The following is a 19,315-nucleotide window of genomic DNA, read 5'->3' on the forward strand; positions in this document are numbered from 1 at the left end:
ACAAAAACTTATTTATTAATTTTGTTTTAATATTTGCTTTTAAATTAAGAAATTTACTATTACATAATACTGAAATTTGAATTATATTCTCCAATGTGATATTAAACTTACATACATTCATAAAATAGCAGATCAGTAAGTTTCGAATGTAAGTTTATATACGTGATGACGTACCTTTTGACCCCTGACCATAGGAACACTTATAGTGAGATGGTTAATTCTTGACAGAGACTTAGCTAAATTGACAAATCATGTGATACCTTTGTACTCATTTAAACTAGTTATAGGTTTGAAACTACTAACTTTTAATATTGCAAGTATATCTTCCCAAACTTTGGCACACTTTCAGTAAACATTACAAGTCTTTCACAGACAAAAAATCAGATTTTTTAGTGAAGTATTTTAAATAAACTAAACAAAGACTTGTTTGTGAATATATTGTCCTTTTTAATTTTTTTACTAGTCTGAGTGCAAAGTGATTTTCATGTTAAAATCGGAAATACTTTGCTTCTCAAAATTCTTAAATTTCATTTGCATAATCTCTAAAACCTCCCAGATAAATTTCAAACATTTGTTTTCAGTACTATTTTATATTGTATTATTTTCCCTATCCTATCTCTGTATAAGGTTGTTCACAACTTGGTTTTAAATTGTAACATAAAACTACATTCATTTATCCTAAATAATTTTAAACTGTTAACAGTATACCTCTATTTATACTTACATGTTATTGTTTTATTGCCCTTTGAACCTTGCCAAACTTCTTTTTGTACCATTATAAGTTGTAAATCATTTGGAGAATGTACAGTTCACATTGTGGAATTGAATTACATCACCAAAGAGCTATTCCAAGCTGCTATAGTACATACCCCATTAAACATTTTTATTATTATTTATTTTACATTATTTGAACTATCTTAAAGAGTTTCCTATTCTTACATTTTAATTATTTTTATAGTACATAAAAAACATGAAAATACGAAATAAAGTAGTTACTCGGACGTTCATATTTTCTGCAGTTGACTGTCAATGGCACTTAACCTTAACTTTTCATACTAATGGTACTATTGCATTAAACTATTTTTATTTAGTTAAATAATGCACCAAAAAATATAGAATAACATGAAAAACAGAAAATGTTCACCAATAATCATAGTATTCCTGGCTTTTTAACTGCACGGCATGAGCTGTTACAAATTCATTCAGTCTTGTCAGTATGTTTCCTGTGGGAAGAATTCTCAGTTAAAAAAAAAAAGTAATATGTTATTTGATGAATAAAAACATATTGGTTTTCTATCGGTTATAAATAATATAGAATTAAACATAAGAGAGAACTGTTAAATGAAACATAAATAAGAAATATTAATAGCAGATACAATTTCTAAATCAATCTATATCAGTTTTACTATCACTATTATTAACTCCAGATCAAAAGTAATACAATTATACAGATCCAATCTAAAAATAGCATACAGATTAATGAAGTTTATTCTATCTCATACACTGTCAAAAAATAAAGTATTTAACATCATAAATCATTACAAATAAAACCTACAATTAATAGAAGTAGCAAGTTATACCTACATCATAAAGTGCGACATACCTGCTAAGTTCGTGGACACGGTTAGTGTTGTGTTTTAAAGGCGTTATTTCACCACGCAGACATTGCAGTGCTTCTAGTACATGACCAGTTTCTAAATGCTCTAGATATTTTTGTTCAAGAAGAAGAAATTTCATTTCCTAGAAGAAACAAAAATCTGGTAACTTATTCACCTAGAATATAAATATATCTCCTTCAAATCCTTCAATCTTTTAACTTGGTAGATGTGAATGTGTAATTACACATGTGGTTTAAATCTAAAATTAAAAGAGAATCCTCATTTTATAAAGCTTTCTGGACTACAAAAAACCCACATTGTAACTGATAGCCTATAAACTAATACTCTTGAAGGCCCAAACCTTCAAAGGGAATTAATAATTAACAGACTTGTATTCCAGAAATAAATGTTTAAACCCATAAAATATTCAGTACAATCACAAACAAGGTGTCTACAATAGAAGGACCCATCTTCATTATGCCATACAAAGAATATTAAAAAGGTTCTCACAATGACATGGAAAGAAATCAAATCCACTGACAACTTTAACACCTATCATGACCTAAACCAGTCCACCCATGACTGCAACCAAAATATGTAATTCTCCACATTTAAACCCCTAAATGACTTCTACCTTTTATTCTTTAAAAAAAAAGAAGCAAAACTAACCAGGGTCAAACTCTGCTGAAGCTCTAATAAAAGCTACCATCTAAAATGGTGCTCCTGCTTCATAATAAAAAGTAGAGAGAGAGATAAAGAACATGTTTATTTTGAAGGATGATGCAAAACAGATATATTATAACAATAGCATGAATGTATAATAGTCATACAACTTAAAAATAAGTCAATTTAGAAAGTTACATAAAGGTTTAACTGAAAGTTATGTTGTTCAGTAAACCCTCATAAATTCTAAAATATATACTTTCAGTTAAAATGCAAACTAGTAAAAAAAATGCACCAGTTTAATTAAATGCAAATTAAGAATTGGAAATTATGTTACTTTGTGCATGTGACATGAGATTTAGTATACAAGAAAACTAACTTTATCACTATATACAACATTGTGATACGTAGTCAAACCATGTATTTTCTATTCCCATTTTAATATAGTAAATTTTTAACACTGTTCACCTATTCAGGTGTATAAGTGATCTTCCCATGGGAAAGGTTTGTGGAAAGTCATGCACAATACATGTTAGAGACAGCAACATTATGTGTTTGTTGAATGACAGAATGAAGGTTATTAAAAGCATTTGTTACACAATAGAATTACAACTGTTTATTCAAAGGTTGTGTATTACTAGAGAATTTAAGGTTACTTATTAAGTGTTTGTTGAATGACAGAATGAAGGTTATGAAAAGCATTTGTTGTACTGCAGAATGAGGATTACTTAAGTTTTTCACACTGGAGATTTAAGATTGTTTATTCAAAATGTTTGTTAAACTAGAGAATTAAGTTGCTAATGTTTGTTCAACTAGAAAATTAATCTTGTTTGTTAAACTAAAAAAATTAAATTTTTTTCACACAATTCAATGAAAGTTTGTGCTGTAAAATAAGCAAAATAAATAAAAACTTGGGAATTTCACAACATGTAAATACGGATTGCAAAAGAAAGTAAGCAAATAAAGCTGGAGATCTGTAGATGTTAGCTACTTAAACTACAAACCATTATTCTGGCTCCATCATGTATAATTTTAGGTAATAGTATGGACTCAAAATATTTGTAGTTTCAATAAACAACTTCTGCAGTATCTTCAATCTTTATTTGCTTAACAATTTTACAAACCATACTTACAGGTTTTGAAATACCAAATTTATCAATCTTGTTTGCTGGATAATTTTGTTCAGCTCAACGGGAGGCAAAGAAGTACTTGATATGTTGGCTAACTTTATGCACAGTAATGACAACAAACACAGCTAGTAGCCAGCTGATATGGTTCATGTTGATTTACCAAGGCTATCAACTATTTGATCGCATTAGTTTAATACGAAAATGTTAAACTGCAAATGGAGAATGCCAAGGAGATTTGTTTGAGAATATACAGTTTCTGTGTAACTAAATTATCTGTACATGATGCACAGCAATCATGAAATATGTGCCTAGACTAAGAGACAACCCCCACATACAATTTTAACAGTAAAAAAGCAGGCTTTGCAAATACATCTAAAACATCACTTCAAATAAATCTTTCCATCTTTTAAAGTAATTATTTTATGAATTTGTATAACAAAATTTAATATTATGTGCACTGATTTTTCTTTACTTCTTTGTTTCATACATAATAGGGGTTGGCTCCCTACAGGCACCAACAGTATAGAGTACAAGGCATCAAGTATCTACATGTTACTGTCATGTAATGTTAATTTGTTATTGGCTATTAACTTCTTCTTTATCCTGTACTTGAGCTTTTTAAAGGAACACTAGATATTGTGTGAAAACTAACTGAAAAGAGCAATGACAACCTCATTTACAATAGAATTATGGTGCTTTTTCAGTTTATGTAAAATGCACGAGAAAGAAATTGACTTTTCAATACTCCTACAACCTCTGCAGTACTTTATTTAGTACAAGTTAAGGTTTGTTTTAGAATTTCGCACAAACCTACTCGAGGGCTATCTGCACTAGCTGTCCCTACTTTAGTAGAGTAAAACTAGAGGGAAGGCAGCTAGTCATCACCACCCACTGCCAACTCTTAGGCTACTCTTTTACCAACAAATAGTAGAATTCACTGTTACTTTACAATGCCCCCACAACTAAAAGGGCAAGTGTGTTTAGTGTGATGAGGATTCAAACCCTCAACCATCAGATTACGAATCGAGTGCCTTATCCACCTAGCTATGCCAGGTCACAAACTAAGGTACCCATCCTTTGTCCAGATTAGGAACTTAATACCGGAAAGAAATTGACTTTTCAATACCCCTGCAACCTCCGCAGTACTTTATTCAATACAAGCAAAGGTACTCATCCTCTGTCCAGATTATGAACTTAAATAGAAGACGGGTGGGTGCTATGGTACATAACACAAACTTTTACACAATTTTTTATAACATATTACTACAGTATTCACTGCCACCTCATCAAAAGTTTTGTACAAGTTCTCACTATGTATATATTTAAAACATGATATACATTATGTAATGGTCAGAACAAAGTAGTGGACATGCTTCAGTTTTAAACCCTCACTATGTATATATTTAAAACATGGTATACATTATGCGATGATCAGAAGAAAGCAGTGGACATGCTTCAGTTTTAAACCCTCACTATGTATATATTTAAAACATGGTATACATTATGTAATGATCAGAACAAAGTAGTGGACATGCTTCAGTTTTAAAACCTCACTGTGTATATATTTAAAACATGGTATACATTATGTAATGATCAGAACAAAGTAGTGGACATGCTTCAGTTTTAAAACCTCACTGTGTATATATTTAAAACATGGTATACATTATGTAATGATCAGAAGAAAGCAGTGGACATGCTTCAGTTTTAAAACCTCACTATGTATATATTTAAAACATGGTATACATTATGCAATGGTCAGAACAAAGCAGTAGCAGTGGACATGCTTCAGTTTTAAAACCTCACTATGTATATATTTAAAACATGGTATACATTATGCAATGGTCAGAACAAAGCAGTAGCAGTGGACATGCTTCAGTTTTAAAACCTCACTATGTATATTTTTAAAACTTGGTATACATTATGCAATGGTCAGAACAAAGCAGTAGAAGTGGACATGCTTCAGTTTTAAAACCTCACTATGTATATATTTAAAACATGGTATACATTATGCGATGGTCAGAACAAAGTAGTGGACATGCTTCAGTTTTAAAACCTCACTGTGTATATATTTAAAACATGGTATACATTATGCGATGATCAGAAGAAAGCAGTGGACATGGTTCAGTTTTAAAACCTCACTATGTATATTTTTAAAACTTGGTATACATTATGCAATGGTCAGAACAAAGCAGTAGCAGTGGACATGCTTCAGTTTTAAAACCTCACTATGTATATTTTTAAAACTTGGTATACATTATGCAATGGTCAGAACAAAGCAGTAGCAGTGGACATGCTTCAGTTTTAAAACCTCACTATGTATATTTTTAAAACTTGGTATACATTATGCGATGGTCAGAACAAAGTAGTGGACATGCTTCCTTTTACCTGTTTTCAACACCCAGGTCTTAACCCTCTCACTCTGGCTATCCTTTCTTAGTCACGACACAAGAATTTAGTGTTTTACATTTAAAATTTTATTAAATTTGTGTTATAACAATTAGTATAGCATGAACCTTTAGCTAATAAATCATTGCAATAAGAAGTTAAGCTGGTAATTTGACAAGGGAATATTAAAAAAAAAAAGTCTCTAAAGTGACAATTTTTATATATGTACTCTCATGTCTATTTTATCCCCGACTCAAGAAGCTACAATATTAAGCATCAATTACTCACAACAAAGATCGTCATTGCTCAGCCAAACCATAATTTTTATAGTCTTCAATTTTGTTTGATTACAGAGCTATCAATAGAAAGTAAGACCACTTCTTTGTCACATCCTCAAAGAGAGGATTTATTAATAGTTCTCTCTTATGTTTAATTATACATTACCTGTATCCAATAGAAAGTCAAAGTTTTCATCTATCAAATGATATATAATGCAGTTTTCTGAACGCAATATTGTCAAGTTCACCTGTCAAGATTCATTACTGCATGAAAGTTAACTACTAGACTGGATGATCTTATAATGGCTCCTGTTGCATAGTTAGAAAGCCTGAAAAATGATGAGTTAAGAGCAATTCTCTTTTTTTTAACATGTTACTAATCTATGTTCTTTGGTGCATTATTTAATTAAATAAAAATAACTTAATGCACTACTATCATTAGTATAACAAGTGTAAGGTTAAGGATCATCAACAGCTTACAGCAAGAAACAAGAAGGTTGGATAAGCATTTTTTGTTTTTAATGTTTATTTTTTATTTATCGTTACAGAAGTAACTAAAATGTAAAAATAAATCATTAGGTTATTTAACGTTAGATTAGGTATAATAAACAAAAAGCAATGTAATAAAAATACTTCATGAGGCATGCACGTGAGCAGCTCAGAGTAGCTTGTGGGGAATATAATTCGACAGTATAACATGATCTATACTTTCCCCAAATGATTTACAAATTTACTGCCATGGATAGCAGTACAACAAAGTTCAAAGAAGCAATAAAACACTACAATTTAATTACAAGTAGATGTATCCTGTTACAAGTTTAGAGCTACTTAGGATCAACAAATGTGGGGGGAGGGGTGTATAAGGTCAGTCAAATTAGCCAACGTTATATATAGTTACGATAGAGAATAGTTAAAATTTAAAACTTTACTGAAAACAAACGTTTGAAATGTGTCTAGGAGGTTTGAGAGATTACAGAAATGGAATATGGGATTTTTGTGTTGAATAAAAGTATTTTTAATCTCAACATTAACATAACTTTGCACAAATACTTTTCATAACAAATACTTGGTATATTATAGAACAAAGCATTTTCTTAGTTGATTAAAATATTTCATTAAAATATAATTTTTTTTGCATGTTAAAGGCTTATAAATGTTTACTGAAAGACTGTCAAGTTTTGAGAAGATATACAAAATATATCAAAAGTTAGTAATATGACACCTATAAAGACAATATGAATACAAAAAGATCATGTAGTCAGTCAAATTGACTGAGTCCATGTGGAGAAAGTTAATACTCTTGCACACTGTTTCAAGTTTTTAACTGGTTGATAGTCACTGACCAAAAGTGACTTACTGGATTAAGTTGTAAGGTTATGGATCAAAATAAAAAGTGGGTATAACTCAAAAAAACCTTTTCATATCAGTGTTATAAAGGCTGTTGTAGTATCATCATTACCTAAGCTTATATAATACTGTAATAGTGGCAGCTATGTTTCTCTCTCCATTCCTCCATAGAGAATGCTAGCACACACCCTGCAATATGCAAGACATTTGTGTGCCCTCTCTCCACTATTCATGTGTTGTGTCATAGGATATTCAGTGTATGTGTGCTTTCTCATGTCATAGCCACATCAGACTACGTGCTTTGTCTACTGAATGGAATTTAACTCCTGAGTTTAGCAATATAAATCTGAATACTTAATGATGTCTCCTGATGGGACAGAAAATTTAAGTTTTTTGTTTGTATAAGGACATGGTACCATCTGTGAATGTAGTTAACTTTAGATTACTTCAACAATAATAAATGCTCAATAACAACAATAATGATAATGGGGCGTTATTGATTGTAAACATTCCCATTTTTCCAGACTATCATCCCATAAAATTTGGTTTAGATTAGCTTAACAATGTAGTAGTAGTTAGATAACAGACAAACAGAGAGATAAAGATTTTGTGCTTTATATACACAATACATACATACATATATATATATTTAATATTTTGTTTTGTGCAATCTATGACGTAGTTAATATTAACTTAAATCAATGATAATAAATGCTCAATAACAGCAATAATGAAGGGTGGAGGGGGGTTGTAAATCCCCCAATAACATGCCCCTTGTTCTATATCATCATCCTATAAAGTTTGGATGAAATGACCCAGTAGCCTAGAAGTAATTAATTAAGGGACAAAGCAACAGGGCAGATTGTTGTGCTTTATATAAATAGATTCTTTAGAAGATTTGGGTGCAATATACCAAGCTGTTTTAATTTTAGACTAGCAAGAGAATAATATGAAGAAATGGGCCATTTTGAGGAGATTTTCTTTTCTTTGTAAGTCTAATAAAAGTGTTTTTTGTACATCTTTATACATGTAAAGACTTAGCAGTCACTAGTAAAGGTTTTAAAGTGTTGTTTGAACTCAATCTTTACTTTTTAAGATACAGGAGAGAAAAACGTTTTGACTTTCCTAGGTCATCTTCAGGTCAACTAAAGGGAATTTACTGGGCAGTCTAAGAAGTTATTTAAAGCTAGTCTAATTTTGCTTCATCAACCTGAAGATGACCTAGAAAGGTCAAAATGTTGTTCTATGCTTACCAATAAGTGTTAATATCCATACCAGCCATTCTGAGATACATTTTTATTTCAAGTAGGTTTCTCGTCATCAAAATCCAAACAATGATACAGAAACTCAATCTCACATAGTACATCAATGTAGATGTATCTATAGATGTGGAGCAGCCAGTGTGCACAGCAGCATACACTGCATCCAAAACCCAGTCTCTGGAAATCAACAATCATGCAAGACTTGGATGAGGATCGTATAATCAATAACTCAACTACAATCCAAAATTCAGCTACCAGGAACCAACATTTATGTATAGGCAGAAGTGAAGACCATACCATTTTCACCTCCACTTCAGTAGACTGGAGGGAATCCTTGCACACCCCTGTTCTGTGAATGGAACATATGATAGCACAGGACATGTGTAAACTATCATCTGAATTACTGGTATGGTAAAGATGATTATCTCACTAAAAACCAATCCAACAAGAACCACAATAACATCCTTGGTAAAATAGATAATCATTGAGGGAAAACATGAACAGAAGAACCAAATTAATCTTCAAGTTCCACCACCATGATCCACAATACAGGTGAAGAGAACGGAAGTACGAATAAGTGACGAAATAGAGACACCCATCTTGTAACACCTTCAAAATAAATCTGAATTACCCTACTTTTATTTCTAGAATGAACTCAGATGTTGCACAAAACTCAGTAGCTTTAAACTCTTAACAGGATAAATCTATTTGTAACTAAACTGTTTTATTTTATTACCCTTTGAACTTCATCTAACTGTTGTTTGTGCCATTATAAATTGTAAATCAGTTGGGAAACATGCAGCTCATGTTACGCTATTCAACTACATTATCTATGAGCGCCACTGAGTTGCTCTTATACATGCCTCAAGAAATATTTTTTTATTATTATTGTTTATTTTACCTAATCTAACTTTAAATAAACTAATGAGTTACCTATTTTGATATTTTGGGTACTTCTATGATAATAATAAATGAATAAAATTTGCTTTTTAATTTCGAGCAAAGCTACACGAGGGCTATCTGTACTAGCTGTTCCTAATTTAGCAGTGTAAGACTTGATGGAAAGCAGCTAGTCATCATCACCCATCGCCAACTCTTGGGCTACTCTTTTACCAATGAATAATGGGACTAACTATCACTTTACAATGTCCCCATGGCTGAAAGGACAAGCATGTTTGGTGCAACAGGAATTTTAAACCCCAACCCTCGGATTATGAGTCGAATGCCTTGACCACCTGACTGTAACAAGCCATATCAATGAAAAATGAACATGAAAAACAAGTTATTTTATCTTTTTCTGTCAACTGTTGATGAGATTTAATCCTATGTTTTTATATTAATGGTAGTTGTGCATTCAATTATTTTTATTTAATTAAATAATGTGCCAAACAACAGAAGCTAATAAAATGCAAAAAGCAGACAATTTGTTTTAACTCACAAAGAAGACTTGAGAGACTGCCACAGTGTATGTAGTTACAGCCAAACAGCTACCAGCTACACAACTCGTACAGTGTAAAATGAAACAGCCAGCTCCTGAATTGATCAAGTTTGTAAGACAACCATTTTTCAAAATATTTACCACACATGTAAAATGACTGAATTAAAAAACAGAACAAAAACTTACTGCAATAGCATAAGGTACATCTTCATCGATCAAAGACTTTAATTCCTCAAGGTCTGATTCAGCCTGTAATTAAAAAACCCTTAAATTTTTCAAAGTAGCAGAATATCTGTTAATAAGATGATTAAACCACCAGGTGGCTTTATTACAATTTAAAAAAGGTTTTTGAATTTTTTTTGTATTTGAAAAAAAAGTCACATTGTCTCTAACTGCATGAATAAAAATAGTTTAAGTAAATTAATATTAAATAAATATTGCAGCATTCACATTTGTAACATAATATCATAACATACATATCCTTTGATAAGAAAAAATAGTACAAATCCTTAAATAAATGTAATGATAAGATGAAAAACAATACATATCGTTAGATAAACGTAATAATACATGAAAAAATATATTGTAATGGATTTACTGTTACATTTTTATTTTGATATCTATGTTTATTTCATTTTAATATACATTTAGAAATGCATGTAACTTATACTGTTACATATGTATTGCAAAAGTTCCACCCATTAAGTGAATTTGTAGAAAATTCTTGAGTGTAAGAATTAACAATACATGTTTACAAAAGCACTACCATATCTTTGAATACTGTTGCCAACCTCGCTCTAAATGCTTATAAATTGATGAGCCAAAAGACATTTCAATATTACTGATTTGCTAAAGTTACATACAATGTATACTCTAAACCTTAGAAGCTGTAACTATGACAAACGCTTTTTAATCAGAAAACTACAAATATTTCACCAGAAACATTTACAGATTTTGAACATTACAAACCATCTAACTTCAGATAATTAGCTTCAGACATTAGTATCTCTACAAAGACATGAGATATCTTACATGTAAACAGTATGAAGTCAGCCAAGAATAGAGCTAACTAGCTTTCCATCAAGTGAAATGTACTTGTGTATCAACACAGAATTACTTCACTCATTGTGAACCACCAATGAAATATTTAGTTCCAGACCAGATATGACACTCAGTATTGTTTATCAGTTTATAAAACATTTGTATATAACTTATTATTTGTAATAACTGTTATCATAAGTTGTTTTGTTGTTTCTATATTAAAATATATTTTTGTTAAGAAAGAAAATTGTGTGTATCAATCTTATTGGCAAACATCATAAATTTGATACACATTAACATTCAATTAATTTCTTAATTTGATTACTAGTTAATTCAGTTTCAGGCTATTTGACATTTTGATACAAAATGTAATAAACTGAGGCTCATCCAAGATAAAGTATAATACATAACAGCATCCATAGGTAAGCGTTATGATGAGATGAAATGGTACATATCCATAGGTAACAAAACGAAACAGTCCATATCTACAGCTGAACGTAACAAAACGAAACAGTCCATATCTACAGCTGAACGTAACAAAACGAAACAGCCCATATCTATAGGTAAACGTAACAAAATGAAACAGCCCATATCTATAGGTAAACATAACCCATCACCAATAACACTGTCTAACGTTATAGAAAAACTATGGGACAAGACATGTTTAAAATGGTGCTGTCGTTGAGAATCATAACGGCAAGAAAGTAAAATGTGGCTTATTGTGACCAGAATGTTACACAGACAACACACTGGTGCATCAGTTTTAGATAAAAGAAAACAATGAGTTAAAAAACTGTGACCAATGCGTAGTCTAGTTAGAACAATGTCCTCTTTCCGATCCTGACAAAAACAAAGCAGCCAAAGTCCAATATAGGGTTTTATTTGGAAAAGCTTGTTTTCATGTTGCTAATTCCAAGTTGACTGCCAACTGGCAGTCAGCTGAGACTTGAATACAAGACCATAGTCCATGTATGGAACAGGCACAGTGGTGATAGTGCCAAAGCAGATACAGTTACAACAGAAAGTTTTTGTACCCCTGCATCCTGAGTAGCTTTTTGCTCATAACTTAAAAAGTATCATGATTAGGCTAATAGATGTATGGTGTATTACAAATATTATACTAAGACACATCTACATACATTTTATGTAAATTAAACGACACAAACTGTTTATAAACAAATAACCAAACACAGGAAGGGTAGAAAGTGTTCGTGTGTCTAATTTAATGGTCAGTTGTGTAGCCTTTCAGGTGAATTACTTGGCGCAATCTCTCCTCATATCCCTCCATGATTGTTTGACAGTACTCGACTGGTATTATCTTCCATTATTCTTTACAGAAGGTCTCCAACTCTTGCAAGTTTTTCAGATGATGCTGATGAACCCTGGTCTTCAACTCATGCCAAACGTTTTCAATTGGATTGAGATCGGGTGACTGCGATAGCCACTCCAGAACACTGAAATGATTCCTCTGCAACCACGATTGCACATATTTCGATGTGTGCTTAGGGTCATTGTCGTGTTGGAAGATCCAACGACGCCCAAGCCGCAAGTTCCGAGCATCATTCTTGATATAAGTGCCTAATATATCAACGTACTCTTCTTTTTTAATGATTCGGTTGATGCGGTGAAGGCTGCCTACACCAGAAGAGCTAAAGGAACCCCATAGCATGATCGAGCCACCTCCATGTTTAACTGTAGGGAAGGTGTTCTTTGGAAGATTTTGTTCCCCCGTCTTATGGAAAATATAGCGTACATCACTGAGGCCAAAAAGCTCAAATGTAGTCTCGTCTGACCAAAGAATACTCTTCCAATAGGTAAAGGGTTTATCTACACGCTTTCTTGCATACCTCAATCGTGCTTATAAATGAACAGGCTTTAAATATGGAGTTCTACGAGAACGGCATGCTTTGAACACAGAAGAGCGCAACATATTCATAACTGTAGAGGTGCTTACTTTAACCCCAGTTTCCCTTACCAGTTTCTTTGTGTCATTACGTGTTAAACAAGGGTTCTTACTAACTTCTCTGAGAACCTTCCTCTTGGTTCTCTCTGGAATTTTGGTGGGGCGTCTGGAACGAGGGAGGTTAGCAGTTGATCCTGTAAGCTTAAACTTGGCAATTATGCTTTGAACAGTAGATTTCGGTACATTAGGTTGCATAGCAATACTGGAAAGAGGCACACAAGACTTGTATTTTACAATAATTCAGGTTTTTAAATCACTGGACAGTTGTTTCCTGTTCGCCATGATGACCAAGCAGATAACGATGGAGACAGCGATAAATTGCGGGAAGTAAATTTTTAGCTGGCTAAATTCCAATAATTATGAACCCAATGTCTAGTTCTAGAATGGTATAATGTAGTTTATTCGCCAAACTAAACAAAATTTTACGGGAATATCAGTTTTTTCACACGTTATGAAATGTATGAATGGAAGGATGGTTCGAAAGATGTTCAGCAAATAACAGAGAGTATTTTCAATCGGGAGTGTCTGCTTTTCTCTGATAACTTAAAGAAAGGCCACATTTGGGGACTAAGAAGCCATGATGGGATGGGTTGACCAGTGGATACAGCAATGTTATCCAAGGACAGACCCAATTCATCCACCTGCACCTGAATATGAAGGCCAAAAGAAGCAACGTAAACATATAAGATGAAACAGTACATATCTATTGGTAAATGTAATAAGATGAAACACTATATATAATATTACATTTAAGTACATGTAACCTACTGGTTCATACAGACAGTCTCATCCACTTAAAACATTTGTCGCCAGTTCATATCATTCAAATACTTATTTGGTTCTTCTTAAAATCCTTTACATTTAATGTATCAACCACATCTGAAGAGAACCTGTTCAAAAGATCAACCAACCTGTTAAAGTGTGTGTCTATCATTTTCACATTAAGTACAAAAGTAAGAACAGATTGTTCATCAACACTCTTAAAAATTGTGAACACCTCAATCAAGTCTCTTTAACAAAAAGACAAGTTCACGAATCTTTATCTGTTCTGACATGACAACCTTATCAAACACCTCAATCAAGTCTCTTTAACAAAAACACAAGTTCACGAATCTTTATCTGTTCTGACATGACAGCCTTATCAAACACCTCAATCAAGTCTCTCTAACAAAAAGACAAGTTCACGAAACTTTATCTGTTCTGACATGACAGCCTTATCAAACACCTCAATCAAGTCTCTTTAACAAAAATACAAGTTCACGAAACTTTATCTGTTCTGACATGACAGCCTTATCAAACACCTCAATCAAGTCTCTTTAACAAAAAGACAAGTTCACGAAACTTTATCTGTTCTGACATGACAACCTTATCAAACACCTCAATCAAGTCTCTTTAACAAAAAGACAAGTTCACGAATCTTTATCTGTTCTGACATGACAACCTTATCAAACACCTCAATCAAGTCTCTTTAACAAAAACACAAGTTCACGAATCTTTATCTGTTCTGACATGACAGCCTTATCAAACACCTCAATCAAGTCTCTTTAACAAAAAGACAAGTTCACGAAACTTTATCTGTTCTGACATGACAACCTTATCAAACACCTCAATCAAGTCTCTTTAACAAAAACACAAGTTCACGAATCTTTATCTGTTCCAACATGACAACCTTATCAAACACCTCAATCAAGTCTCTTTAACAAAAACACAAGTTCACGAATCTTTATCTGTTCCAACATGACAACCTTATCAAACACCTCAATCAAGTCTCTTTAACAAAAACACAAGTTCACGAATCTTTATCTGTTCCAACATGACAACCTTATCAAACACCTCAATCAAGTCTCTTTAGCAAAAACACAAGTTCACGAATCTTTATCTGTTCCAACATGACAACCTTATCAAACACCTCAATCAAGTCTCTTTAACAAAAAGACAAGTTCACGAATCTTTATCTGTTCTGACATGACAACCTTATCAGCCTTTCTCTGAGTCCTTCAAAACAATTCAGTACCTTTCCTAAAGAAATGAGTCCAAAATTGAAAATATCTCAAACAGGCCTAACTAGTGACCTATACAATGAAATTATAACTTCTTTAAACTTGTATTCAGTAAAATAAGATGTGTTGGTAAAGATAAAGTGAAACAATATATATAACAATGTAATAATGATATGAAACTGTACATGCAGATGAATACACTGATAAATAAAGATGAAACAGTACATATCCACTTCATTAAATCACTTATATAAACTTCCCTACATGAAAAACACACATTCAACAAATGTGATGTTGCTATTGGTAGAGTAAATAGGGTTTTAAGTTTTATCAACAGAAATATTGAATACAAGTCTATTATTTCATTGTATAGATCATTGTAGTACTGTCTTCAGTGTTTGGTGTCTTACCTTAGGTCGGACATTGAACTACTGGAAATGGTTCACAGAAAGACCACTGGAATGATACTTAGGATAGAAAGGTTGTTATATAAGGACATACCAAAATTGTTTCTTTAAGTGAAAATAGAGTTGTAGGTGATCCGATTTAAATGTTTAAGATTGTTAAGGGAATTGGCAGTGATGATGTATCATTTCTTTTTCGTACTTAGTGGTGAAAATGGTAGGACTTGGTGACACAAATATACATTTTGACAAGGTGTGAATCATCTTCATCTAAGACAATTTTATTTTTGTAACAGGATGGTTAGTTTATGGAATGGATTGCCTTCAGGTGTAGTAGAATCAGTCAATTTATAGGATTTTAAGAGGACACTTGATAAAAACTTGAATGATAAGGGTTGTTCTATTTCTTTCTTTAAAGTTTAATTTAATGGATGGGACAGTCTGATGGACCAATAGGCCCAGTGTTGTCTTTCAGTTGTATGGTACTAAACATTCCTGAAGTTATCCCAACTGTTTCAAACAAAGTTACAACTTCTCTTCAAACAAATATATTAACAGATCATAAATATTATACAAACACAAAATATATATTTGTATACCAATAGTTAATTTGGGTTTTAAAATGTACTAATATCATTAGAAAGAGAATAACTTGAAACTAAAAATTGTGATATTTTCTATGAAATAAATTCTCTTGTATTTCCGTAACTGAAAGAACTAACAGTACAAACATCACAAATCCGTAACTGAAAGAACTAACAGTACAAACATCACAAATCCGTAACTGAAAGAACTAACAGTACAAACATCACAACTCCGTAACTGAAAGAACTAACAGTACAAACATCACAACTCCATAACTGAAAGAACTAACAGCACAAACATCACAACTCCATAACTGAAAGAACTAACAGCACAAACATCACAACTCCATAACTGCTATGAGTTCAAAATGAACATTTATAAAAAACAAATTATTATTTTCATTAGCTGAAGAGATGTCTTACATAAATAATCATCTTTCTGCATAATGAACAGCTATAACAGTGTGTACAGGTAATAGCTGCCTGTTGGGCAGAGAGATAAGTAGCATTTCTAAAAAAGAGAGAGAAAGCAAAATATTCAGAAAGAAATTGAAACTTTACATTGTAAGTTAACAATAATGACAGACACAAAAATACACTGTTCCTACTTATTGTTGACAGTTGTGAATACCTTTAACCATTCCCCGTTCATCACATGTGTCTGAAACTTTTCTGTTAGTGGATGGTCGAGACAGCTTCCTGATTCTTCAATTAACCGTTCAGTAGTCAGGCTGTTGGAAAAAATCAACAGTTTCATGTGTCAATACAAATATGCACATTACAAAACTTAATTTCACAGAGATGCAAGCTAAAAAAATTGGAAAAACTACTTTAATTACTGACAAGAAATATAAAACATTTTTCTAGAACATAAGAAATAATGTTACAATATATTAGTGGACGTCCACAAAGTTTGGGCTTTGCCTTATCACTACAGTTAGTTTTTAAACATTGACAAATTGACATCTTCATGGAAATCACAAAATACCCTTACAGTTGAAACAGGTATTTAAAATACTTCATAAATAATACTTATTTTAAGAAAGTGGGACCAAAACCATCAAAAGGATGACTGAATAAAGTTTGAAAACTTTTAAAGCACTCTGTATGAAGAAACAATGGCAACCTAATGTTTCAGTTAACAGTTAGCTTAAACATAAAATAATAATGACCTATTGTTAAACCCAACCTGCATTGCTTAATGAATAAATATTTAACTAAGGGAAATGTAACATGTTTTGTTTTTGCTGTTTTTCCATTCCTAACAACAGGTTAATAAAAGAATTTCATAGGCATTGTGAAATTTGTAACTTTATAAAATCCTGCTTACTTTCAAAGGTGGCTTCAGACTTTCAACTTTACGTACAAAATGTTTTAAAAAACTTAATTTTCATTTGATATTTGAAGCTTAAAATGATCAATGATTTAATATTTTTAACAACTACCAAAACCTCCATGTTTACTTGTAATAATGTGACAAACAATATTTTACATGTAATAACTTCTTCTTGACAAACAATATTTTACACGTACTAACTTCAACTTCTTGACAAACAATATTTTATGCATAATAACTTCTACTTCTTGACAAACAATTTTTATACACTGGCAACTTGCAAGTAGATGGAAACCTATTTGAGTAATGTCCATTTAACCAAGTTATAAAAAACCGGCAACAAGGACAATTTAACAAACTGAAACAAATTACGACCAGCTTTAGATTTACTAGATACCCTAACAGTAATATTGAATAAACTTGCAGGCCTCCAAAATATATAAAAACTGTTAACCAGAGCCTTGACCAAGAATAATTATCCCTTTCATCTCAAAACTCGGTTATATTATTTGAAAAACGTACTCCCTGTTACCAAACTATCTGTGGGTCTTCTAACAACTGTAGTTGTATATTAAATCTCATGTAGCTAAGCAAAATTAACATGTTCCTAAACTAAAAATATATTTCCAATAATACCTCCACTGATGCTATAGCTGCTTCTCAGTCTCCAGGGTTTCAAATCTTTTCCCGTATAAGCACTAAAAATACTTTCTGCAGTCTTTATATAGTAGTATATATAAACACTTCATTTAGATAATGTAATCACCTGTTCAAAATATAAACCAGCTCTTAGTGAGAAGGCAGGATAGGAGAGTGTAAGTGGAGGTAAGTGAGTGTATTAATTGGAGTAAAGCCACATCAGGCTATCTGCTGAGTCCACCAAGGAGAATTGAAACCCTTATTTTAGCATTGTAAATCCTTGGACTTACTGCTGTACCAGCAGAGGATGTGGAGATAAGTATTAATGGAAACACATTTTCACTTTATGATAATGTTTAAAACATGTGCTGATAAAATAGCTAGAATCACACACCAGAACAAGTGGACAAGATTCATGTAAAAAAGCTTCTGTATAGAACACGAGTGCATCAAGGTTAAAATGGTACAAGTGTGGGCAAAGTACACAAAATCCAAAAGAGACATGCTTTTCACCTGGAACTTAGTTCCTATATCAAAGGTTGAATAGAATATTTGACTGAGGAAAATACTTCTGGTTAAATTCTAACAGGTGTGGTTAAAATTACTATATGGGGAAGTTAAAAACCCTCAGAAGAGAAAACTGTCTGATGATGTAAGTAATGAGATAATAAAGCATTAGTCCACATGACTTCTTCTAGAGGACAGTTTGACAGGATGGCTAATGGCAAATCTGATGAAATGTGACTTGCAAAAGATTCCTCTCCTGTAACAATAATCCATTATAGATCGTGTGAATCAGTCTGCAAAGTTACCTTGTTAGGGTTATGGAAGATAAGTCACAGAAAAATAGAAGGATCCAATTGAATGAACAAGCTGTTCCTTGTACCTTGAAATGAGTCAGTATAACACTTGAAGGTCCTGACAGGACATAAATGATCAGTATCACAGTAGTCATATTGGTAAGAAATGGCTACCAAGGGTATTGGTGAGAAAGATCTTTCCCATTCCTTAGCTGCCAGAGTCTTAAAAAGAAAAGACCTATTGGGGTAAAACAGGACCAATGTGGAAAGATAGAAAGTCCTATATACATGAATTGCAGACAACTCCGATTGACAACAGCCACAAGCCAACAACAACAACACAAAAAATACAATTTATGAGAAAAGTGAAACAAAGAACACATAGCTAAGGACTCAAAAGAAGAAAGAGACAACACACAAAACAACTGTAAAATTCCAGTTTAGTAG

At 32.3% G+C, this 19,315-nt stretch overlaps 1 pseudogene across 1 annotated transcript in view; it reads right to left on the bottom strand.

Moving 5' to 3' along the window:
• The window catches only part of LOC143227534 (WD repeat-containing protein 26-like), a 52,398-nt pseudogene that overhangs the window by 20,906 nt on the left and 12,177 nt on the right, over positions 1 to 19,315 (bottom strand). Inside the window, exons 2-4 of the transcript XR_013015010.1 lie at positions 16,725 to 16,824; positions 10,288 to 10,350; positions 1,604 to 1,740 (exon numbers count right to left, since the gene is read on the bottom strand). The product of XR_013015010.1 is annotated as a WD repeat-containing protein 26-like (transcript). The remainder of the gene's footprint in view (positions 1 to 1,603; positions 1,741 to 10,287; positions 10,351 to 16,724; positions 16,825 to 19,315) is intronic.

The sequence above is a fragment of the Tachypleus tridentatus genome, chromosome 9 (genome assembly GCF_004210375.1).
Source record: "Tachypleus tridentatus isolate NWPU-2018 chromosome 9, ASM421037v1, whole genome shotgun sequence".
In the NCBI taxonomy this organism is placed as follows: Eukaryota; Metazoa; Arthropoda; class Merostomata; order Xiphosura; family Limulidae; genus Tachypleus; species Tachypleus tridentatus.